Genomic DNA, 26,252 nt, shown 5'->3' on the forward strand with positions numbered 1-26,252 from the left:
GTTAGTACCGAAGTGGTGTCTTTCGGCTTTTATAGTAATTGTAGGGCGGGTTTTAGGAAATATGGATATGGGATATCCTTTGAAGCACTCGGCTTTTCTCTGCAGAAAAAATTGAAGTTTATTTGAAGAAAACTATATTAAAAATAAATTTCTATGAGAGATTTCAACTCTAAATGAATATTTGGAATAAATTGCGATCAAAAAATGATACCCTGATGTTTTGTGAACTAAAAAATACACACCTACGATCAGCTGACAAATATTTACTCACCACAACCAAGCTCGATACAAACAGCTGATTTGATTTTCTCTCAGTCATACTAATTGTTGTGATTTTTGAGAAGTGTGGTAGACAGAGAGAGAAATAGCAGAGCAATATATTTCCGGAGAAAAGTATTCACGGATATTTAGAGATCTAAAAAAGTAGACAACCGCGATCAGTTGACTATCATATACTCGTCAGAGCCAAGTTTTTGTCACTCAGCTGATTTGTCTTTCCCTTTGAATTACTAAATGTTATGATTTTTGAAGAGAGCGGGAGAGAAAAAGAGCATATATCAGAATATATATATCTATAAAAAAGTATGCCCTGATATTCTGACATCTGAAAAAGTACACACTGCCGATCAGCTGATTATCAGGGACTCACCACAGCCACCTTCAGGTCGCACAGCTGATTTTCCTTTGTCTCATTCTTACAAATTGTTAGATTTTTGAACAGAGAGGGAAAGAAAGCCAAGAAGATGCGATATTAGCCATGATTTTATTATCCGTGATCATATATTTCCATAAAAAAGTATTCCCGATATTATGACATCCAGTCACGATCAACTGGCTACCGGGTGCTTAATAGTTCAACAGTCCAAATCCAAGTCCAGTTCTAACTGTCCAGTCCAGGCCATAAGTTGCTTTTTCTTTCTCTCAGCCTTACTAATAGCTATGATTTTTGAAGAGAGAGGAAGTTAAAGGAAGAGAGAAAAAAAACAGACATGGAGAGAGAAAGAGACAGACAGTGACAGGCATAGTCGCGTTATCAGCCACGGTTTTCAGATTCTCGAGAGCTAGTGCGTATACATATACTCGGATTTTGCGAGTCCATTCCGTTTATTCACACTGATTCTTTAGCCTGTGAACTCATTAATAGTTTGACGCTCAGTAAGCTCTCAGGAGCACGTCATCAAAGACCAATTATAGGCGATTGGGTTAGAGCGATTACTGAGTATGCCTCAGGCAGTAGTATAGCCAAACTAGCATAGACTCGGGTCTTACCAACAAAATGGCAAAATATGAGTAGATAATAGATACTTTCAGCCCAGCGCACTGCTACACTACTGTGATAAATGTAATTACGAAAATAAATTACCAAACCGAGCAAGTTATTGACATTCCTGGTGGCTGGTAAAATTTCGTGGACAAAAAGCGCCAGGTGGCACTGACAACAACACGCAAAATAGCAAAATGAACGAGCTCGAGTTCTGGTTTATGCAAATTTATTGCTTATGTTGCCAGGGGCCAATGGCGGCGTAGCTATCCTGTGTCGAGTTGATATAAACATAAATTTTTATATATACATATATGTGTGTATGTGTATGAGAAGGCATGTATGGTATATTAGTGTGACAGGCGAAATGTCTTCGTGATGCTGATGGAGAAGCGCCAATGCCGTGTCGACGAGCAATGCTACAAGTCGACATGGACACATGCCACACGCAGCATTTATGTAAATACATACGTGCAAGCTACCTACATGCAACATGCGACAAGTCAAGGCAGTCACATGCTAGTTGCTGGCTAAATGACAGCACACCAAAGTTGCGTGTGGGAGGGGGGAAAGGGAAATAAAGAAATAGGAAAGTGGAGAACAGAGCACAGAAAAAGCACTTGGTGACAGCGCAGGTTGCAAGTTGCAAATGTGGTAGAGTGTAGGTAGTGCTGACGCACAGCAGGCAACGGCACAGGAAATGGCATTGAGACGCGCTCTGTGCTATGTGGCATGCAAATTTATGCAACACAAGCTTGGAATGCGCACGCAACACGGCGTAGCAGTAGAAAAATTGCTGCAAATACTAAAAGAATGGCGAACGGTGGACCGCATCGACAAAAAAAAACATCAAAGTGAATACTATTAACGCTCGTAACCGTGATTATTTATGAACCGCCGTTGAACTGGCTGCCACAGTCAAGCCGTTGGACGCACCAACCAGCCAGCCAGTCATGCCGAAGACCAGCTTTGCCTGGCGGCAGTTGTCGACAACACGACCCAGCAAGTTTATGCGGTTGAACGCAGCGACCTCAGCGCACAGACTGCTACCGCGGTACCTGTTTCATGACTCCTTACATTTTTTTGTCATGTTGCTCATGTCGGCGCATGGACATATGCAAATTTTTGTCATTTACAACATTCTCCTGTCAGCGTAAACGCTGCCGTGTCGTTGAAGAATCCATCTAATAATTAATATGTGAAAAATACGGGAGCAAGCAAAGTAATTTAGAGATTTCTATAAACGGCGAGTCGGTTTAAAAGGTTGCGGAACTAATTCATGCACAATTTCTTAAGCGCGCGGCTGTAGAGCGGCGGTATAAATGCCGGCAAGTGAAAAGAACACACACATACACCTGCTATTCATAGAATTTTGGTTTAAAAGCTTGCGTTCATATAAATTTTCATGTGTATGTGTGTGTGCTCGTGCGCTGAGCCAGATTTATGGCGATTACTGCGCTGCATAATAATTACACATATATATGTACGTGTGCTATCATTATAGTTGGAAAGCTGTTTAGCTACACTTGTCTATCTGCATGCATGTCCGTCCTGCTGTCTGTCCGCCTGCTTGCCTGCTGCATGTCGCTTCTGTGTGCAACGCCGACAGTTAGAGCTTAGAAATGTTGGCGATTCATTAAGATTACACTTGTATTTTTAAGCGTTAGCATAGCTGGCTGCAGATGCTGTGATATATGGGAGCAAAGCATGCTGGCGGTTGGCGGCGGAGTTGAAAAGTAAGCGCTTTTTTCAATTAAAACTTTAGTCGAGTATTTGAGATGGTATGAGGGGGTATGTGGGGAGTTGCGTTGGGTTGGGTCATAAAAAATTAAAGCATGACGATTGTAGCTTAACTTCCAGAGAATTGCTTAATATGAGTCATAAACGGCATAGTCCACGAGATTTATGTGTATTAGATATGGTATCTAATCTCAGACACAGAAATATCGTGCGAAAGCGTTAGAAATAGCTGTGTTTACTAATAAAAGTGGGTTAAAGAGTTTGAGAAATTCTTTGTGGAATTTAATGTGCTATAAATCAGAAGTGCTGAAGAAAGACTGTGTAAATCAGTAATACTGAATTTTGTGTAAAGAAGTAGAAGATAAAGCTACTGCGTCTCTTTATTGCTCAACCTAAGTGAGTTAACCTACCACTCCTTCTTTATGCGCCCGAGAATTTTGTATAAGATTCTTACTTTCATTTTATTGAGAAATTTTTCTTATGGAATCTAAGGGATTATATCCCTGGAAGCCTTTTTCAATAACATAATTCCGATTTTTACCAAATTGGAAACCAAAATCGTGTATAACAGGTCAATTGAAAACTCCTCGCCCTACCATTAAAACTCTCAATACAGTCTAGAATTGGGCATCGAATGCAGGTCTGATATTTAACCCGGAAAAAAGGGATATATTATATTTGTAATCACAAAAAAGCACAAAATTCCTCTATGGAGAGCTGACAGATCGATGAGAAAATGTGTAGAGCAAGGCACCAGGGTAACAGTAGAGCATCTCTTGTGCCCGCATTGGCAAGACTACGCTGTAAGCATCTGGGCTCAACAAGGCATGATACATAGGATGAGTTTGAGATGAAATAGCCTTGAGAGCCGAGGTGCATGCTGCTTGGATCCCCTTCTATCGGCCTTTTCAGGCAAGAAAAGAAAAAAGTCCGGAGGGCCATATTTGGGCTCTAGGGCGGCTGCGGCAGTGTTGGGATGCCGGCCTTGGTAAGGTAGCTATTCACAAGAAAGGGGGTGTGAGCCGCGGCGTTGTTGTGGTGCAACTTCCAATCGACGGCGATGTCTTGTCGGATCCAATTGACTCTTCGTTTGAGTCTCTTGAGGACTTCCACGTAAAGCTTGGCGTTGACGGTTTGTCCAGAAGGAACAAATCCATAGTGGATAATGCCCTTAATGTCAAAAAATTCATTTTGGATTTGCCCATTGTAGGTCTCCCAGCACGGTCTTCATCAGCGATCTCTTACTGACCCTCCAAAAAGGCCTAGTGCTACTGAAACACACCACTTTTTGCTAAAGATACTGGGTAAGCCTGTTTGATCATATGAAACGTCTCTGTCGCAGATTTACCGAGTTTCACACAGAATTTAATCGCGTACCTCCGAACCGGTGTTTTCAAAACCGTTGAAACACTGCTATGCTCGCACTCAATTCCAATATTTTAAAAATATTAAAAAAAAATATTTATAAATACTTTATTTCAAAAAAAGCTTAAAACCTTTCACTATTATTATATAAAATATGTTCACCTCTATATATATGTATTATTTATTTTTTCTAATTTTTGCTTTCTGCTTTCATTCCAGGTATGTACAATGCATTTTAGTCGACTTAACCTCAATATTTCTTGAGAGAAAATTCTTTTGACACTTGGTGAGTTATAATGTGAGAATGTATGTATATGAATGTGCATATGATTGGCTTGAAAGCTTAAAGAGTTGTTATTAAAGAAAATTAATTGCATTTTAAAGAGTCTATAAATGCCCGGAAGCATAAATTATACACGGTTTGTTGACTAAAGAAGATTTATTTATAAAAACAAAATAAATATACAATTCTGGATTTTACTATATAAATAAGGTATTACATATACATAGGTATGTATATGCGCCTCAGTATATTTAAATGCCTGAAAAATGCGCCACACTTCCAATTAAGCCGAACGAGCGCTCTGACGCTCCAAAAGTACGGCCGTAAAACTCCACACGTGAGCATCATTGAATAATATACAGATATAGATCAACACACTCGTTGATTTTTTACTGCAGTTAGCGCTCACTTGAACCCTGTGGGTGCTGTCTCCGAAGCGGTTGCCAATTGTTAACAAATCCGCCGGGGCGCTAATTAATTAATTGCCGAATAAAATGTATTCAAATGCGGAAAGTGAGGAAAGTGAGGAAATGCGCTCGCTCACGCATATTTACATATACAAACACACGCTTACTCTCATACACACTTTCGTAAATACTGGCATATATAGAGGCACATATACATACATATATGTAAATGTATATTTATACAAGATAATGAAGAAATAAAAACTTTTGAATTTCAAAAATAAATGCTTCAACATTTCAACACGCAAGATGGGTGCAACAAATGATAAACAAATAAGCAAAAACGTTAACTTCGGCTGCACCGAAGCTATAATGCCCTACACAGGTGCAGTTTTTATAGTATAAAAGGGTATAAAAAGTTATTTATCTTGATTTTTTCGGTCAGTTTGTATGGCAGCTATAAGTTATAGTGTTTCGATCTGAACCATTTTTGTGGAGATTGTACCGTTACCTGAAACATAGACTCATGCCAAATTTTGTGTTGATATCTCAACAAATAAGAAAGTTTTCCATACAAGGACTTGAGTTTGAGCGTTCAGTTTGTATGGCAGCTATATGCTATAGTAGTGCCATCTCGAAAATTTCTTCGGATATGATATAACTGCTTTGTTTAAAAAAGCACACCAAATTTCGTAAAGATATCTCATCAAGTAAGAAAGTTTTTCATACAAGGACTTGAGTTTGTACGTTCAGTTTGTATGGCAGCTATATGATATAGTAGTCCGATCTCGAAAATTTCTTCGGGTATTATATGACTGTTTTGGTTAGTGAAGCATACCAAGTTTTGTTAAGATATCTCATTAAATAAGACAGTTTTCCATACAAGAGCTTGTTTCAGATCGTTCAGTTCATATGACAGCTATATGCTATAGTTTTCCGATATCTATAATCTCGACAAATAAGCAACTTCCTGGTAATAAAAGAACGTGTGCAAAAATTCAGACCGATATCTCAAAAACTGCAGTACTAGTTCGCATATATACGGACAGTCGGTCTGACGGGCGGGCGGACGAACATGTCTAAAGCGATCTAGCGGGTCCTGCTGATCATTTCTATATATGTATGTATGTATATACATATGTATATTTCACAGTGTTCTCCGCTGTTTTCTTCCTGTTGTTCAGGGTATAAAAAAGGCAAACAAAGCTAAAAACACAACAACAACAAAACGCTTGGTAAAATAAACATGACACCATTGTTTTTGTACGTTTTGTTGTTGGCATTGTTTACATTCCGCACATCATCATTGCTGGCAATAAAACTAACAACAACAGCAGAAATAACTCGAAGCGTCAACGCGAGCGGCAGCAAGAACAACAATAAAAAAAACTAAAATAAAAACAACAATAAAAAATAAAAACAACAACAAAAATAAAAAAACAACAACACTATAAACGCACAGCCCACTGACATGAGCGCCTTTGGCACGCCAAGCAACAACAAATTATTTGTTAGTGTATTTGCTTTTGTTGTTGCTGCTTTATAGTTACTTTGTTGCTGTTGCTGCTCGTCTACTCGCCTATAGCTATAAATGAAGATCGGATATGCTGTCGCTATTTATAAATTGCTCACATTGCAGCTAAACCGCGTATGCCTGCCCAAACGCTACAGCACTTCCTTCGCCACCTCGCGCGCCGCCAGTTTGTACCTGCCTAAGTTGCGCCCAGTTATGCCACACCATCGTGCCACATTGCCAGTCGTTTGTACACATTGTGTGCGCTCCAAAAAGTGTTAATGGTTTTAATCGGATTTTAAATCTTTCATTAACAAAAGCAAAAAGGCAACAAAAAATAACAATAGCAACAACAGCAATCGATAAAAGCCCCACCGTGTGTGTTGAGTAGAAAATTACAAAAATATTTTCATTACTAACAGCAGCTATTCAGCCGAAAACTGGCTGTGTAGCTTCCCAGCACAGCGGCAGGTGTAGCCAATCGGCAGATCAGATCGCGCCGCCGCTGCTTGTAATACAGCAATAATGCGGCACAAATTTGCCATGTCATATCCTACAGCAATATTCGGCTTATTAAGCTTATCATGCTTATACAAAAACAACTGCAACATCGGAGCCGGCAGGTAGAGGCCGGCTTGGTGGCAGTCGTAGTGGCAGCAGTGGCTCATACAGGGGTCTTGCGCGCTCGCAACGCCACAACAAGGCAACATGCCTCCGACAACTTAATTTTCTCTCATTCACTTTTTTACTCCGGCTCATATAACAGACACACACAAACATATAAATGAACACATACACGCCATATCTAAATCTGCTCAATTTCATTACCGCGATTGTTGTTGTTGTTATTTGGCTATTATTGGTTATAATTCGTATTGTTGTGGAAATTTAGCTGTTTCTCGGCACTTACATTCACTTTTCTTGTCGTTGTTGTTGTTGTAATTTCATACATGTTGTTGTTGTTTTCGTAATATCCAACATGTTATTGTTGCAGTTATTCCATAAATGAATATCCCAGCGATCTTTGTTGTTGTTGTAATTTAAAATATGTTGTTGTCGTTGTTGTAATTTCTTACATATTGTTGTTTTTGTTGCTGTAAGTCCCTCTGAATAGCCCATTAATTGCCGACATTTTAATATATCCGAAATAGCTGGCAAAAGGTGTTGGGAAAAAATTCAATATCACGTCCGGCGCATTCTTCCCCTCGCGCCATGACACATTTTCACTGTCTTCTTCTTCTTCGTAATTACTATTACTTATCTTCATTTTTATTATGCCTTGCTCTGTGCGCTAATAGCGAAATTATTTACGCTTTAATGAGATTTCGAGTGCTGCGAGTTAGTCAGCTGACCTGAATCCGCTGAGTAGCGCTCACTTAGCTGGCTAAATGACTAATTATGGCTGAGAAAGTTGGGAATAATGAATTTGTCATTTTTTAGAATGATTCAAAATTTAATGAGTAAGCGAAGAATGCGACCATAATGTCATTCTACATATAACACTCGTGGACATAGACGGTAAATGGAGGTAGTTATCAGTCTCCGTGAAACTGAACACTTAAAAGCTTCCAGAGAGGGACATTACGAAATTTATACAGCATTCTTGATAACTTGGACCACTGTTCTAGCATCCTAGTGGCATCTTCTACGCGCAAATACCTCCGAGGAATATTTAAGTAGGACGGAGTCGCTGGATCAAGTATATTATTTGTGGTATCACGAAAAATGAGTTTGTTTTACCCGAGATTAAACCCCGATAATCTAGTAACATAGACTATACATCTTAATCAGGTTAAGAAGAGCCTTGAGTGTGTCTGACTGTGTGAATGACTAGATCTCCGACGATGACATGGAGTGGGAGGGATATTTAGAGAGTTAGGAGGCTTCTAGATGATAGGGCCAAGTGTAGGTGGCAAAACCGTTGATGCAAAAGTCCTAATGGTGGAGTGACTTACGAGTACATTAAGGACGATGGGTTTGATGAGGGTAACCTAGACTTCGAATTTGGTCTCTCTCTCTCTCCCTCTCTCTTTCAGACGGCTTATTTCCCAAGCTTCTCATATTGTTACATAACTTATTTGTCCAGTGCCAACAACCTGTGTGCTAGCTTAAATGTCCACACTTTGAAGAATGCGAACCAGTTACAGTAGTATCCTCAAGTCAAATACCTACTAATTTGATTAGAAGAAAATATCTGCCGTTCTCAATCACCACATAATCTTCCCACTCAGTGTTGCTTAGTTCAACAGCATTGTAGATTATCGCAGAATTTTCAGCGCGCCTCGACAAAGCTCACAATTAACAAGTCATCCATTTACGCGCTGATTTTGCGCAAAAAAGTGGTTTGAGTAGTGGCTCAGCTGATATGGCGATAAGCCAAGTGCCTACAACGCCTATCGGCTGGCTGCTTGCTTCAACGCAACAGGATGTGCAAGCCCACTCGCTGCCCGCGCGGCATGGCATTCGGTGTGCTATGCGAGCCCGCAATCAACTAATTCAGTTGGTATGTCGGCGCGCGCCAAACGCCAGCTGCTTGCTTGCGGCTCATGGCGGGGCTTATTATTGACCACACCAACATGCGGCGTCTGCCGTTGTTGCAGCAGATGCTCAGCATTATGCCACAACGCCATTCAAGCGTTCGGCAATTGTTGTGGTGTTGCAAGTAGGATGTTGCTTTGACGCAATTGCTGCTTTTGCTGCGTGTGTGTGTATTTGTGGATTGATTGCTGGTTGCAAAGTCCGCCTTGGCAGCTGCGTCTCATTTCTAACCGCAGCGCGCAACTCCGCCAGTTTACTGTGCACTCCTTTATTATTGCAAATTTATTGGCGTTTGTGTTTGCTATGCCACCAATTGATTGGACAATTTGGTGCAAATTTCTGCACAGCACATTGCTTGAATGTGTTGCTTTATTAAATGTGAGTGGCTGAAAATATTTGTCTTCATTGAATAATTGTTATTGAATAATTGATTGAAATACCACTGATGCGTGATGGGGGCTGATGACTGGTGCTGGTGTTGGCTTGAGCTGTTGAGAGTCAAATTTAGTTGAGTATTCAGTTAAAGGAAATTAGCGCAAATTGGCACTGATACTTTTAAATTAATTGAATGTTCAGCGAGGAGGAAAATAATTTTTGAGGAATGAAATGTTCAATGAAAGTATTTATTTTTTTAGGAAAAAATTAATATATAAATATTTTTTAAATAAAAATAAATAATTTTGAAATAAAAAGGGATGAAAACAACATACGGTTGCAATTAAGCTAGAATACCCTTCACTAGTGCATTTTTATAGTTGAAAAGGGCGTAAAAAGATTATTTACTTGATTTTGTGCCGTCATTTTGTATGGCAGCTATATGCTATAGTTGCACGAACTGAACAATTTTTTCACAGATTGTAGCAATATCTAAGATAATAATATGTACAGAATTTTGTGATGATATCTTGTCAAATGAAAAAGTTTTCCATACAAGGACTTCTGTTGGAGTGGTTAGTTTGTATGACAGCTATATGTTATAGTGGTGCGATCTCAAAAATTTTTACGAATTTTGTGCGCTAGTCTAGAATATTGATCTGTGCCAAATTTCACGAAAATAGCTTGTCAAATAAAAAAGTTATCCATACAAGAAGACTTGATTTTGATCGCTTAGTTTGTATGGCAGCTATATGCTATAGTTGCACGATCTGAACAATTTTTTCGCAGATAGTAGCGATATCCTTGGATAATGATCTATGCCAATTTCTGTCAAGATATCTTTTCAAATAAAAAAGTTTTCCGTACAAGGACTTGATTTTAATCGCTTAGTTTGTATGGTAGCTATATGCTATAGTGAATCGATTTGAAAATTTTTTCTTGAAAATAATAGCAATGTCTCACATAGTAATCTGTGTTGAATTTCGTGAAGATGTCTTACCAAGGAAAAAAGTTTTCCATACAAGGACTTGAGTTTGATCGTTGACTTTGTATGACAGCTATATGCTTTATTGAGTCGATCTACAAATTTTTTCTCAGAAATTATGGCGATACCTCAAATAATAATCTATGCGGAATCTTGTGAATATATCTCCTTAAATAAAAAAAGTTTTCCTAACAAAAACTGAATTTGATTGTTCAATTTGTATGACAGCTTTAAGCTATAGTAGTCGGTTAACGCTAATCCATAAAAAGTTATAAAGAAATATTTAATTGAAAATAAACTAAATTAATTTTTGACAGCAGTCAACACTTTATCCACCATTTTATCGTATTCAAACCACTTGAAAAGTGTCACCGCTAATCCCAGCAACCAAACCACTGCCTGTACACCGCAAAATGCTGCCGCATAGCAACATGCATCGTGCAACCTGCCACATAACACAACAGCAACAAAACAGAGAGTTACGGCTTTTGCTGCGCCAACTCGCCACATACCGCGCTGCAGTGCGGTGCAACACAAGCAGTCGTTGGTTTACTGCAGGCTTTGTGGCAGGCTGCAATGTTGGTCACAAGCTCCATATGGGTGTGTGTTTCCACAATTGTATGTGTTGTATGTACGGGTGTTTCCACAAATTGCGCTTCGCACGCGCATTCTCCGCAGCGCCAAGTGGCCGTATGGCTTGTGTGTTGGCCAGTTATTGTGCTGAGTTGTTGCATACTTTAATGAAATTTCACAATTTTTTCATTGCAAAACGGCCACAATGAGCTGCCAAGCATATTTCATACTTGCAGGCGACAATTTGTGGCTGCCACACACACAAACACACACAGCACGATTGTTGGCGACCGCCTGGCATGCGCTGTCAACACCTTGAATGCTTGCCAAGTTTTACCGAGTCGGCAATTTTGCTGTAATTTTAATTTGCTGCTGCCTCTTCGCCAGTCACTTAGCCGGTTGCAAGCGGCAAAAATCTGCTTTGGAAAAAGTAAAATTTTAATTTTCGCTTAGACAATTTTTGCGCTCATATTTTATTGTTTTCGTGTCACAGCGCGACAATCTAACGGTATGTCTGCCTTTTATTGCCACTTTCAACTTGCCTCATGCCACATGTTAGCTGCCAAATTATGCATTTCGCTACTAACGCGCTTATACTTTCTTTCAGTGCAACAGTGTGGCAAGTTGTCAGCGTAGTTGCACATTTCTCGTGCTTCGTGCCATACCACCTACTCGCTGCGCCAAGTGGCAGTCTCCCGCATTCGCTTTTAATTAGTTGTTTAGCTCGTTCGCATCTCGCTAATTAGCGGTGTCGTCTGCCACAGCGTGTGCGTTGCAAACGCAAACTGCTCGAAACAATTTCATGCATCCGCCTAACGGTTCAACAACTCAACACCTTCGCCAAACGGCCGCTGTGCAGCCGCTTGCTGAAGCACTTTTGATTTATAAGATTTATTAAATAAATTCGCATTGATACCACTTGCGCAGCAATTCAGACATTTCCTGTTACATATACAAATATATATTTGTATATAAATATATGTATATAGATTTGTATATTCACAGCATCAATTTGTGTGTATTTTTAATGTTCATCCACACATGCTTTCAAGCGCTCAATTATTCATGCGCTCATATTTGGCACTTGTGCGCCACTTGTGCCATAAACATTAACGGCTCTCAATTAAAATTTAAGTGCACACACTCGGGCCGCATGAATGACAAGATTAAAAAATTAAATAGGTGAGAGGTAATAAATAATAAAAATGAGAAAAAATATTAACTTCGGCTGAGTTGAAGCTAAAATATCTTTCATAGTTGCATGAAAAGGTATAAAAGCATTTTTTGCTTGATTTTGTTCGATCAGTTTGTATGGCAGCTATAAACTATAGTGGCCCGATCTGAATAATATTTACGGATATTATAGAAATACTTTGAATAATAATATATGTCAAATTTTGTGAAGATAGCTTGATAAATAAAAAAGTTTTCCATACAATGACTTGAGTTTCAACGGTCAGTTTGTATGACAGCTATATGTTAAAGTCGTCTGATCTGAATAATTTCTTCAGAGATTTTAGCTATATGTATTATAATAAGTTGTGCTGAATTTAGTGAAGATAGCTTGTGGAACAAAAAAAAATTTCATACAAAGACTTGAGTTTCAACGGTCAATTTGTATGGCAGCTATATGTTGTAGTAGTCCGATTTGAATAATTTCTTCAGAGTTTATAGCGATATCTATGATAATAATTTCTGCTGAATTTAGTGAAAATAGCTTGTGAAATAAAAAAGTTTTCCATACAAGGCCTTGAGTATGATTGGCCAATTTGTATGACAGCTATACGCTAAAGTCGTCCGATCTCAATGATTTCCTGGCGGGTTATAGCCATATCTGAAATAATTATTTTCACCGAATTTAGTCAAGATAGCTTTTGAAATAAAGAAGTTTTCCATATAAGGACTTGAGTTTAACTTGAGTTTTTTTATTGCAAAGCCTTGAGTTGAATTTGTAAATCAGTGACAGCCCTGCTTGAGCGCTAAAACCGCGATAATTTGTATGATGCATTATTCAATAAGCTTACGTATAATATATGAACCTTATATATTCATCTTAGCTTAATTATCAATAAATCTGCTTAAGGAGCTTATGCATAGTCACCAAAAAATATGCAGCCAGTGTTCAACAAAGGCAGGAATGATTTCAGATACCAAATAAGCATATCCTGCCTGCCAAAGTGTAATAATTTTATATGAACGCAAACAAGTGTTTTTGTGTTTTTGGTAAGCAATTACAATAAAGAAATAATTTATGAACAATAAAGTTTTCTTTAAATAGAACAAAGCAAGTATATAGTTAAATTTGTTTCGGAACGATCTTTCCAAAGAGCTTTAAAAGCTCCAAATGAATATTTACGTGCTCTCAAGTTTTAATTATGCTGTATGAAATTTGAAGGTCATCTTTGCTAAAATGACGTCATGATAGCAAGGAAACTAAGTCGATGTATTTTACTATTGTGACGTCATATTAGCAAAAACTTCCTTCAAATTTCCTCAATTTAACTTTTTGCTATCGTAGCGTCATCTGGTTTCAAAAGGTTACTTTTTGGTTAAAGGAGGCACCATTATGAATAAAAATACCAAAACGAATGTCCTCAAGTGGTATCTAACACCGGAGTCGAACGATGAAGAGAGAGAGAAGTCAAAAAAATTTGAGCAGAAAGGCAAATCAAGATGACTTTTGAAGACACTTTGGTTAGTCCTTGGGCTAGAGCACCACTTAAATTTCCTCTTTAACTTACTAAACATAATCTTACAATCGCCATATTTTTTTTTACAAATTATAGAAAGTATGAAGTTCGAAGATCTTTTTTTCTAAGATGACGTCACATTTGCAACAAATGACGATTTTCCGATTGCAAGTGATACTTTCTGGTTAAAAAAGGCGCGATTATGAATACAGATACCAAAACGAGGGTATTCAATATGTTATCTAGAATAAAGTTTAGAGAAGAAGGAACACAAAAGTCGAAAGTTGAAAGATAAGTCCATAAAAGTTGAAGAAATATACGACTACAAACTCTGGTGACTTTTGAAATCACTTCCAGCAGTTTTCTCGTTTAGAACGACACTAAAATTTCATCTTTAACTTACTACAATCAATTATACCATCAAAATATTTTTCGACAAATCATAGAAAATATGAAATTTAAAGACTTTTTTGCTAAGATGACGTCACAATAGCAAAAGGTTTGGAAGTACTACTTGGAAGCGACAATTTATGATTAAAGAAGGCGCCATAGCGAATACGTATAATATTACTAAAACGAAGGTTTTTTTAGAATAAAATTTAGATAAAAGAAGACGGAAAAGTCTAAAGATGAAGGAAAAGTCAACAAAAGTTGAGAAAAATGAGGACTACAAATCTAGTTGGCTTCATTCTTCCCTCTATCGAGTCGTGAAGGAGAAGTCAAACAAAAATGAGGAAAAAGAGGACTAGATTTTTGAAAATACCTCCAGCAGTCTAGGCGTGAGGACTCAGCTTTTAACTTCGCTCAAATATTGTTTTTAACTCACTAACTTATTCATTAACTTACTATAGTCAATCATTCCAATAAAATATTCCACCAAACTGATGCATCTTCCGTACAGTCACTGAAGTCTAATATTTGCTGCCGCTCCAATCAGATTTCCATATAAAATCACCTTGAACGCCCCAACCCCACCACACTTATGACATGATAACGCGTGCTGCCATAAATTAAATACACATATAGTAAATGTTGTTGTTGTAATCTAAATTTTCATTAGTCCAAAAATATCACGCAATGTTGACACACGGTTCAAATTCAAATCAGCTAAATCCTCCAAAGCAATAAGAGATCAGCGCTGCGATGCCAACAATTTACGCCATAATCGATGTGCAACAGCGCAGTGCCACCGCATAAATAAATCTTTCGGCACAGTATCATGTATACACGTGTGTGTGTGCATGCGTGCATATTTTTGTGTAGTTAACCCAGTGGTATTGGGCGCAAATAGAGTTAGCGACGCAAAGTCAGAGAGGCGCGGGCCGTCAGTCAAGCGTTGCTTCACGCGCTGATGAGGCAGCTGTGCGTCGGCACACATACATATATGCATAATCAAAGTGTTTGCATGTAGTTGAAAGTGTATATATGTATTTGGAAGCATATATATGTATTTGAAGGCATAAATGTATATTTGAAGGCATAAGCGCTCATCTGCGCCGCCAGCGCATGGCGAAGTTTGCATGTTCCAATCGCAGCTGTCTGTGATGCCTCTGTTGGCTGCTCCATTTGTCGCTTAGCAGTGGCATGAAAACGAGTACTTTTGGTATGTGCATACATATATGTACATATTTACGAATTCAATATATATATACATAAATACATATATCCATATATATACATATCTATGTGCTATCGAAATTGACATCAGCAATCCATAGAGTACTTTGAGTGCAATGAGAAATGTCTGTATGGACGGCAACCTATTTTTGCCACAACAACAACAACAACAACAACAACAACAAAATTTGCTATCATTTTCATCAAGATTGGCTGTTTTTCGTTGTTGTTGCTTCAAAATTAACATTTAACAGATTTAATACGCCATTGCTTGACGGACTTGCCTACAAAGGCACATCAACAGCTGCTGAAGCGCATAGGAACTCTGCAATATTTTACATACAAAATCAGTAGCTTTAATCGCTTTCACAACTCTGCGCTCATCTTTATAATACCTCTGTAGCGTTTGCGCCGCTAATTGCACCGTTAACCGCTGCTTAGTCTATACTGCCGCGCACTGCGCCGCCAACACACTTTTTAACACTTTTTTACCGCATTTTTTATCTGTCTGTCAACACCTTCCTTCACATGCGCGCTGTTTGGCCGGCACTGTCATATTCTAGTCACACTTAAGCGCGTTGCGGCGCTTTGTTATTTTTCAATTGTCACCGCCACCGCCATTAAAATCTTTTCAAATTTCATTAAAATGCGCATAACAATTCATTGCTGCTCTTATTATTATTGTTGTGCGCACATTTTTGGGGTTTTTCATTCTTGCTGCTTTTTTTTACCTCCAAACGCCGCGTTGACAATTTTGATGTTTTTGCGCGCGGTCCATAAATCTAAGCAACGCGCGCGCGTACTTTTGTGCGCGCTTTTGCGGCGCTTTGTCAGCAGCCACTTTGCTTCGTGCATGTCCGTCCGGCAGACTGTGCGCGCAACTCGCACACACACCTTTCATTCCCATATGCGACGCAAAGTTTAACCCCAAAAAGCGCAAATGTTATGCGCATAAACAGATTTAAATGAGATAAACTCCGCGCGGAGCCGCGTTCGCAGTAGACACAGCGCCATCGCGCGCACATTTCGCAATTGTATTATTTATACAAAGCACGTACCGCTCTCGTACGGCTGGCAAATGACTAACAGCCGCAGCAATCAGTCTGTCCGTCAGCGCCGACTGTCACAATCTTCAATTGTCGTCTTGTTGTTGTTGTGCAGCTGTTGACTGCTGACTTGACTTATTTGCCTTGTCGTTGCGATTTCGCCGGACGCGTAGCTGTCTTGTTGCTTAAGCTTTTTATAGTCCGGCTATTTATAGGCAGACATGTATGTATGTTTGTTTAGTCTGCTTGACATTTGATTGCTCGGTTTGTGTTTGTTGTGCTGTTTGCTTTGCCACCGTCAATTAAGTGTGTCAGAAATTGAAATTCTGGATTTTCGTAAGAGATTTTTAGATTAGCGCTGCTGCATTTTAGTGGAGCGCACGCTACGTCCGTAGCGCATGCGGCGCATACTTAATGAGTTTAATACGCGCTGGAGTGTGGTAGCGGCGACGCGTCAAGTGCGGCAGCGCGCGCATGTGTGTGTGCATGTTTTCTTGTTTTTAACTTAGGCAGATTGCACTTAAGTGTGTTCTACAATGTATAATTGTGCAGAAATTAAGAGGCGCGCCGGCTCTGGAATTTTTTTTTTTTGGAAATGTGTAGACGCGTGTTTGTTAAGCGCTTTAATGTTGCTTAAGTCCCTGTTGACTTAAAGTATCTAAATTGTATGTAGAGTACTTGCCACTTGATGAGTACACAGCGCGCACAGTTGCCAACGGCAGTCAATTTTATGTAGTTTTCGTCAATAAATTTCGCCAAAAAAAATTGAGGCGCTCTTCAATCACTTGTTTTGCGCGCATGCCTTTCAAAAGCGCTGACCTCAAAATCACTTTTCAATCAGTGCGCAACATCAATAAAAATACAGATTTCTACAATCAAAAATGTAGCATCAATTTTCAATTCAAATGCGAATGTTTACAACAAAAGCAAAACAGGAACATATATGTTAGATATGTATGTATATTTGTATGGATATGCATATTTCTGTGTATTAATTTATGTATATGCAGTACATATGCCGCGAAAAATGTAGTGGCGAGTACGTCAAAGAGAGATCACTAACAGCAGGCATTGCTGAAAATGTTTTAATGATAGAGATTTCGTTGAAATATAGATGAAAGTATGGCGTCATGTAAATTGACTGCAGTTTTGAGAAATTTAGTACGAAAGTATTTTAAATTTGGTGAAAAAAGGTATGAGAAAAAAATTTAAGCTTTGCAGTAACCGCCGAGTGATTTTGCAGCCCAGAGTTGTATTTATTTTGAGGTTAGTTGCTTGAGTATTGTGTTTAACTGTTACTTTGAGCTAGGATAAGGAACAAAAACAACAAAAAACGTTAACGAAACCAATATATCCTTTACAGGTGTTTTTTTCTAGAGCATTGAATGGTATAAAACCATTTTTTCTTGCTTTTGAGCTATCACTTTGTATGGCAGCTATATGCTATAGTTGTACGATCTGAACAATTTCTACGTATATTATAGCTATACTCCAAATAATAATTTATGGCAAATTTCGTGAAGGTAGCTTATGAAACAAAAAAGTTTTCCTTACAAACACTTGAAATGGTCGGTCAGTTTGTATGACAACTATATGCTATAGTACCCAGATCTCGACAATTTCTTTGGAGATTGTAGCAATGCCTTTGATTATAATCTGTGCTAAATTTTTTGACGATCACCTAACAAACAAAAAAGTTTTTCTTACAAAGACTGCGTTTTGATTGGACAGTTTGTATGACAACTATATGCTATAGTGGTCCGATCTAAACAATTTCTTTGGAAATTTTAGCGATGCTACGAATAATAATTTTTCCAAAATTTCAAAACGATATCTTTGCAAACAAAAAAGTTTTCCATACACGCACTTGAAAATTATCGTTCAGTTTGTATGGCAGCTATATGCTATAGGTGTCCAATTTCAACAATTTCTGGCGAGATAGCAATGTTTGAGATTATAATCTGTGCCAAATTTCCTGATAATAACTTGTCAAACAAAAAAGTTTTCCTCACAAAGACTGTATTTTGATCGGTCAGTTTGTATGGCAGCTATATGCTATAGTGGTTCCAGATCATCGTTTCCGACAAATGATCTGTCTCTTGGAGAGAAAAAGACGTTTACAACATTTCAGTTTGATAAATCGAGTCAACTCCTCACACTGATCAATTGAAGCATCGCCTCGAATAACGTTGTAAGTGCCATCGGCTATGAATGGCACTTACAACGTTATTCGAGGCGATGATTCAATTGTAACCATATTTTCCAGGTCCTCGGACGTCTAGTTTAGGTTGCAACAAACTTCGTGGAAAACTTAATATACTAATTTACGCGTAAAATACTGCATAAGCTAAACTTTGAAATGACAATTAGCAAATTTTCGTGGAAAAAAAGCCGCGCTGCATTAGCACAGCACAACTAATGCTTCAAGTGTCTAAAGTTGCAAGCCAACTTTCTACACAGCTTAATTTAAATACACACTTGAAAGTGCTATAAATTCTGCAAGAGTGTCTACTTTACGAAACATTTGCGCAAATTTTGTCTAACGAACATAAATGCGCATTGTGTATACATACAAACACATACACACATCATATGTATGTAAAAGCGCCAACATTTCCTAATTAACTTTTGTGGCGACACTTGAGTACAATGTAAAATAACGGCAACAATTTCACAGTTTATTGACACAGCCTAACCGCAAATGCCGTAAACACACACATACTATACACATACATGCATGTGAGTATAAAAAAATTCTGAGAAGCATTTTGCTCAGTACTTGCGATTATTTTGCGTGGGCCAGCGACTTTTGTATGCAACAGCAATTTGTTGCTGTAAATACGGTATTTATGCATGTGCAACACACTGGCTGCAAACTTGACACTTGTGCGCACAATTAATTTGCATTTCACTTGCCATTTATTGCGAATACAAACACACACACATACATACAAATATATATAAAAACACAGACATGCTTTTATGCATGTAGTTGTGCAATTACAACAACTTATGCCTACAATCACATACAAATAAAAATGTTGCTTGCTTGCATATAACGTGTGGCATGTGTTGCACCATTGCCGCTAGCGCATATGTGGGTAGCAAGTTGTTCTTGTTGTTGTTATTGCCGGCATGTAGACTTCAGCCGCTGGCAACGGATGCAGAACTCGTGCAATAATTTAGAATATTGCTTTTTTGGTTCGGAACGGCAAGTGGTGGCAAGTACCGTTACATGCTAGAACTTAGCACGCAGCAGCACTTGAAGACTTGCAAGAAATCGTAACTCAAGAAGCCGGTTGCTGGCACTTAAGGGCCATGCGTGCAAATTAATTTATAATTTGCATTGGCGTTGCAAATAATGTGGCATATACCCATACAAACATATGTGACACACACATACAAACATATGTAACATACATATACAAACACATGTAATATCTTTACAGTGCCACAGCCAGTTGACAATTGACGCGTAGCCATTGCTAGAGGGCAGCAGCAGCCGATATATCTTCATTAAAGCGCTTGCTCGGCTCTTAAACGACGCGCGGTGGCATACGACGGCTGCTGTGATATAGAAAAACTGCTGCGTTGTGGCAAAGTCAGCTTGGCATGGAGCAAACTGTTGTATAAATACGCTTATCTGATGACTTTGAGCGACTTAATGGGCTATAATTGCCAGTTGGTCGCCAATAATTGACGTTGAGTGAGCGAATTTGTAGTAAATAGCAACAAATCGGCAGAAGAATTCGCAGTGACTTGTGTTAGATACATGTAAGGAGAGACGGCTACTAAATGTTATGCGATCAATTATAATTAATCAATATTTAGTGGAAAGCGAAAAAAATGAAGAAAATGATCTTAGAGAGCGGATCCAACTCAAGTCCTTATGTGGAAAACTTTTTCATTTGAGCAGATATCTTCACAAAATTTGGCACAGATTATTTTTGAAAACATTGCTATAAATTCCGATGAAATCTTTTAAATCGGATCACTGTAGCATATAGCTGCCGTACAAACTGACTACTCTAACTCAAGTCCTTGTATGAAAAACTTTTTTGTTTGTCAAGAAATCTTCACGAAATTTGGCACAGCTTATTCCTCAAAGCATCTCTACAATCTTATAAGAAAATTTTCCAGATCGGTCAACTATAGCATATAGCTGCCATACAAACCGAACTATCAAAAGCAAGAAAATTGTATTTTTATCCGCTTTTATGAAATAAAAATACATCCGTGAAGGGTATTATAGTTGAGCTGCAGCCTGATTTAACGTCCTTTTTTGTTTTTTAATTATTTTTGGTTTTTGTTGTTGCTCATTTGGTGCTTCCTTATTTTTGGCAGCGACAAGGAAGTAAGCCTGCACATTTAATTGGCCATAAAAGACATACAAGTAAGTGGTGTTGACAAAAAATGCGAAAAAAGCAGTAAATGTCAACAAAACAACAACAACAAAAACAAAGCAATAAAAGATATTGAAACTGATTGACGAAGGTACACTTTATATACATATATATATGTGCATATTTATATATATATATATACATATAACATGAAACAATACAACAACAACAGCATACACTTTACCATTCACTTGACAAATATGTGACCTTTACTCCCCAACCATTTCTTCTGCCAAAAGTCGTAAAAAGCAATTGTAATGACTATTGCATGAGAACGAGAGTGAGAGAGCGCGTGCCAGCAACTCAACTCAATCCCAGCCTGCAGAGAATCACTCAAGTGACATACATCAGCCAATAAATTGCACATAATACTTGGAAAAATCTGTCATAAAATTGTACGCCGTGAGTGTTGCCACCCGCAAGCACCGAGTACACGCTTCCTGCTTTCGCCGCATTTGCAGCAAATTTAATTTTTATAGCTTTTTAAATAACATCCGCGAGTGTTTACTGTATGTCTTGTCACTATTTGCGGTGATGGCAATCGTCATAGCGTTAAGCGCCGCTGCACAGTGACTGCAAATGCTCACTCATTAGCAGTGCTTGGCTTGAAATGCATTTGATTTGTTACTGGGGAAACTGTGCGACGGCTGAGCGTGTGGCATGCGACATTTGACATGCCAAAGTGACATTAAACTACAATTCTGCACTCGCTCTTTGCGCTCCCCTCAACACGCGCAACACTTGAATGTCGTAAAGTGAAAACAAGTGTCACATTTCCGGCGCACGCCTTTTGATGGGGAACCCCGCAGCACTATGTGATTGCTGCTGCTTCTCTGCTGTTGCTGCTGCTGATGTTTGGTGTCATAAAATATTTACGACTTCAATGTCACACACTACTGTACTTACATGTGTAAGCACATAATCGTTCCAAATGTTCACACAATGGCGCACATGAATAATAAAGATTTCCTGCATGTATGTATGTGTGTGTGTGCAGTGCTTAATGCGTGTGACAAATTGGTTTATAAAATTTATGTCTACTCTTAACCCGACAAGGCAAGATTTATGGCCGTCCACCCACTGCTCTATCACTTTTTAAACGATCTATATGCCGCTACGGTGAGATATTGTGTATGTATATGTGTGTGTGTGTGTTTGTGCCTCAATACATACATATATATATTATATGTGTATATTTTACGATTATTTTTATTCCCTTTTAATTTTATTGTAACCTTGCTGTCATAAAAAGACATACTAAACTCCCGCAAAGTTCGACTTCCGAAATTTCCTTCATTAATTGCGCATAATTAATTAATTAGTTCCACGCACTGCACACAAATTGCCCGTTAATATGTATATATCGCTTGTATTTTTTGAGGTTAAGAACGAGTAGCTCATAAATATGCCTTAAATATATCGTTTGGTGAATAGCTTACATTCTAAATATTATTAGAGGGGTGAGTCACTAGGCTAAACATTGTGCAACGACAATTTTACAACAACTTACTCGAAGATATTTTAGCAATTCTTTCCCTCTCTCTGCCTTTGACATAAAATGTAAGCATAGCAGTCAAATTTTAATCACCTTTGATATATTGTCATATTAAAACCGCGGAAAAACGGTTAATTAGGTGAGATCCAAACTATAATACCCCACACAGTTACATTTTTGTTGCATAAAAGGGTATAAAACGATATGTAGCTTGGCTAGATTGGTTAGTTTATATGGCAGCTATGTGCTATAGCTATCCGATCTCAACGATTTTTACAGATAATGTTGCAATGTCTTAGAAAATAAGCTGTGTCGAAATTCGTGACGATATCTTGTCAAATAAAAAAGTTCCCCATACAAAGATTTGAGTTCAATCGGTCAGTTTGTATGGCAGCCATACGCTATAGTGGTCCGATCTAAACAAATTTTTCAAGGAATGTAGAACTGTTTAAAATAATAAGCTGTGTCAAATCTCCTGGTGGTATCTTGTCAAATAAAAAAGTTTCCCCTACAAGGACTTCAGTTGGACAGGTCAGTTTGTATGGCAGCTATATGCTATAGTTATCCGATATGAACAATTTTTACGGATATTATTGAAATTGCTTAAAAAATATACTGTGTAAAATTTCGTGACGATTGTTTGTCAAATAAACAAGTTCTCCATACAAAGATTTGAGTTTGATCGATCAGTTTGTATGGCGGCGATATGCTATAGTAGTGCGATCTAAACAATTTCTTAGGAGATTGTAGCTCTGCCTAAGATAATAATTTCTGCCAAATTTTATGAAGATATCTGTTGAAATAAAAAGTTTTCCATACAAGGACTTGAGTTAGATAGGTCAGTTTGTATGACAGCTACAGGCTACAATTGTTCGATGTCAGCAGTTCTGACAAATAAGCAGTTTTTTGGTAGGCACGTATACGGGTTTTTAGATCGATATATTGATAACTGTGGAACTAATTATGACGTTTAAGGCGCTAAGGTCAGAGAAACCAGCGTTTCTTTTTGTTCCTCACAAAGTCCGTGTCAAACTCAAAAACTCTGTTCAGTGTATAAATATATTTTAAGATATAAATACTCATTAAATTAACATATATTGCACAGTTTTGTCTAAATAACATTAATAACTCGATTTCTTTTTTCTCTCTCTTTCTCTTTGCAGGTATGTTCCCACATATGCGAAAATATAGCCTCGCTTTGTTGGAGGTTGTTGTAGGTCTACAACGTTAGGCCTGTGCTAGCACGTGACTTTAAAAAACGTACTTGTTTCATAATAGCGTTAGTCGGAGCATTAGTTTCTGCCAGCCTTGAAATTATTTCATATAAATTTTGTATTTCTTTCAGTATTAATTTTTGCTTTATAACATTTCTTAATAAACTGTACAGACTGACCATAAACGAGCGTACTTTTTTTTTTGGTAGAAGTCACAGGTTTCTACTAATGACTGAGGGTATATAGAAAGCGCTGAGCTTTTTGGATAGTAAAAGAGGGTATATATAAGTATAGTAGTACGATATCTGCAGTTTCGACAAATAAACAGTTTCTTGGCGTAAGAAGAACGTTAGCAAATTTTCAAAACGAAATCTTGAAAACTGAGTCATCAATTCGCTTATATACAAACAGACAAACAGAAAGAGGGACATTACTCAATCGCTTCAGCTCGGCATGCTGTTCGTTTATATGTATATATATTTTTAAGGGCCTCCGCCGTTACCTGCTGTGTATTACCAACTTCTTAGCGAACTTAATATACCTTGCTCATTTCTTTATTTAATGCGAAACAAGTTACTTAAGTAAAGTAGTTTCTAATTGCTAGCAATAATCTGTATCACGCTCCGATTCATATACCTCAACCATACAATATACTAAATAGCAAATCATGAAGTCATCCCCTTCGTAAAAAAATCAAATACATTAAGCCTGCTAAGCATCTTACCGAACTTAACTTCAACCGAAGTGCACAATGGCATTAAGGCATTCAGGCATTCGGACACAAAATATTGTCACAACTAATGATTAATGGATATATTCAGCACAAAGGCGAAGAAATTATAACGAAAATTATGTTGTCACATGAAAAAGCATATTTTGCGGCTACAAAAATGACAACAAAAAAGTAATAATACATATCGTCACGCTAAAATTTGATCCTTTTACGCTACTACACTCTTTCATCCATACATATGCGAGCGCAGTAATATGGAAAACAATGCCAACGACTTCCGTAAGCCGAAATTGTTGTGAAAAGAAAATTGCCTTTATAAATTAAAATCGCTCGCATAACTACACTACTACACACAAGCATGATAAATGCTGCGGAAATACAATATGTATGTATGTATATAATTACCGCAGCAAAGCGGCTGAAAACCACACACATGACAAGCTACTTTCGTGGCCAAACCAAATTTCTTATGATTAATATTAATAATAATGTTAATGTGACATTTTTGTTGTATGCTAGTAGGCAAATGGGTCATGACGCCCAAAAATACGCAAACACATACATAGTTACTAGCCAAGGTATGCTACTTGCTACATAATGAGCACGCTAAGTCGGTGGCATGGTTGACAGGATTATGCCGCACGCAAAGTTTCACACAAGCAAAACAGAGGGCAGCAGGTAGTGGAAGATTGAGGTGTATACTCAGACTCTTATACAGACATATATATGTATATATATATAAATACTGTGTATGCGCGCTAGTGTGTGAGAAAGAAGAAAAATGAGGCTTGAAAATTGGCAAGAAAAGTCATCGACTTAACTGGAGTTTAATTATTAAGACTGCTGATAATTTTTTGTATACCTTCGGTTACAGTGTAATACTGTGGATGGAGTAAAACATAGCACAGCTGCGCGTTAACGCCTTGCTTTCGTAGTTTTATACCTTGAACAGGGTATATTAAGTACTTGTTAAGAAAACTCTTTTATTTTTCAAGACAACTGCAAGAAATTTTGCAAAAATAATTAATTCAATTATAGCAATAAACTCTGAAGAAATTGTTACGAACGGACCACTATAGCTTATAGCTGCCATACAAACTGAACGATCCAAATTAAGTGCTTATATGGGGAACTTCTCCAATTGATGAGATATCTTGACAAAATTTGGCACAGATCATTACTGAGAGCGTTGCTATAATCTCACAACAAATTGGTTAGATCGGAGCATTATAGCTTATAGCTGCCATACAAACTGAACGATCAAAATTAAGTCTTTGTATGGACAACTTTTTTATTTGTCAAAACATCTTCAAGAAATTTAGTATATATTATTATATAAGACAGTGTTACATTCTCCGAAGAAATTAGTCAGATCGGACAACTTTAGCATATAGCTGCCATACAAACTGAACGATCAAAATCAAGTGCTTGTATGGAAAACTTTTTTATTTGACTATATATCTTCACGAAATTTGGCACAAATTATTGTCCAAGATAGCACAATAATATCTGAAAAAATTTTTCAGATCGGACAACTATAGGCTATAGCTGCCATACAAACTAAACGAACTAAATTAAGTTCTTATATGAGAAACTTTTTTATTTGGCAAGATATCTTCACGAAACTCGGCATGAAATATTACACAAAGCAACGCTATAATATCCGTAGAAATCGTTCAGATCGAACTACTGTATCATAGAGCTGTCATGCAAACAAAACTATCAAACTCAAATGCTTGTATGGGAAACTCCGTTATTTGTCCAAATATCTTCACGAAGTTTTACAGGAATAATTGTCTATAGCAACGCTGCAATATCCAAAAAAAATTATTCAGATCGGATAACTATATCATATGGCTGCCATACAAATTGACTGCTCAAAATCAAGAAAATCAACTTTTTATACCCTTTTGTGCTATAAAGCTTACTTGTAGAGGGTATTTTAGCTTCGTTGTAGCCGAGGTTAACGTTTTTTGTTGTTTTGTTGCTTTTATCTGCAATATAGTTTATATTT

The 26,252-nt window shown here is 37.8% G+C and overlaps 1 protein-coding gene and 1 long non-coding RNA gene across 2 annotated transcripts in view; both read left to right on the top strand.

Annotated features, from left to right (window-relative positions):
* LOC105225921 (glypican-6) overlaps positions 1 to 26,252 on the top strand; it is a 137,001-nt gene that overhangs the window by 58,232 nt on the left and 52,517 nt on the right. The window lies entirely within an intron of this gene.
* On the top strand, positions 4,585 to 23,690 carry LOC125778590 (uncharacterized). The gene is made up of 2 exons (XR_007422788.1): positions 4,585 to 4,652; positions 23,455 to 23,690. It is a non-coding gene; the product is annotated as an uncharacterized LOC125778590 (long non-coding RNA).

This window comes from Bactrocera dorsalis, chromosome 5 (genome assembly GCF_023373825.1).
Source record: "Bactrocera dorsalis isolate Fly_Bdor chromosome 5, ASM2337382v1, whole genome shotgun sequence".
Classification (NCBI taxonomy): Eukaryota; Metazoa; Arthropoda; class Insecta; order Diptera; family Tephritidae; genus Bactrocera; species Bactrocera dorsalis.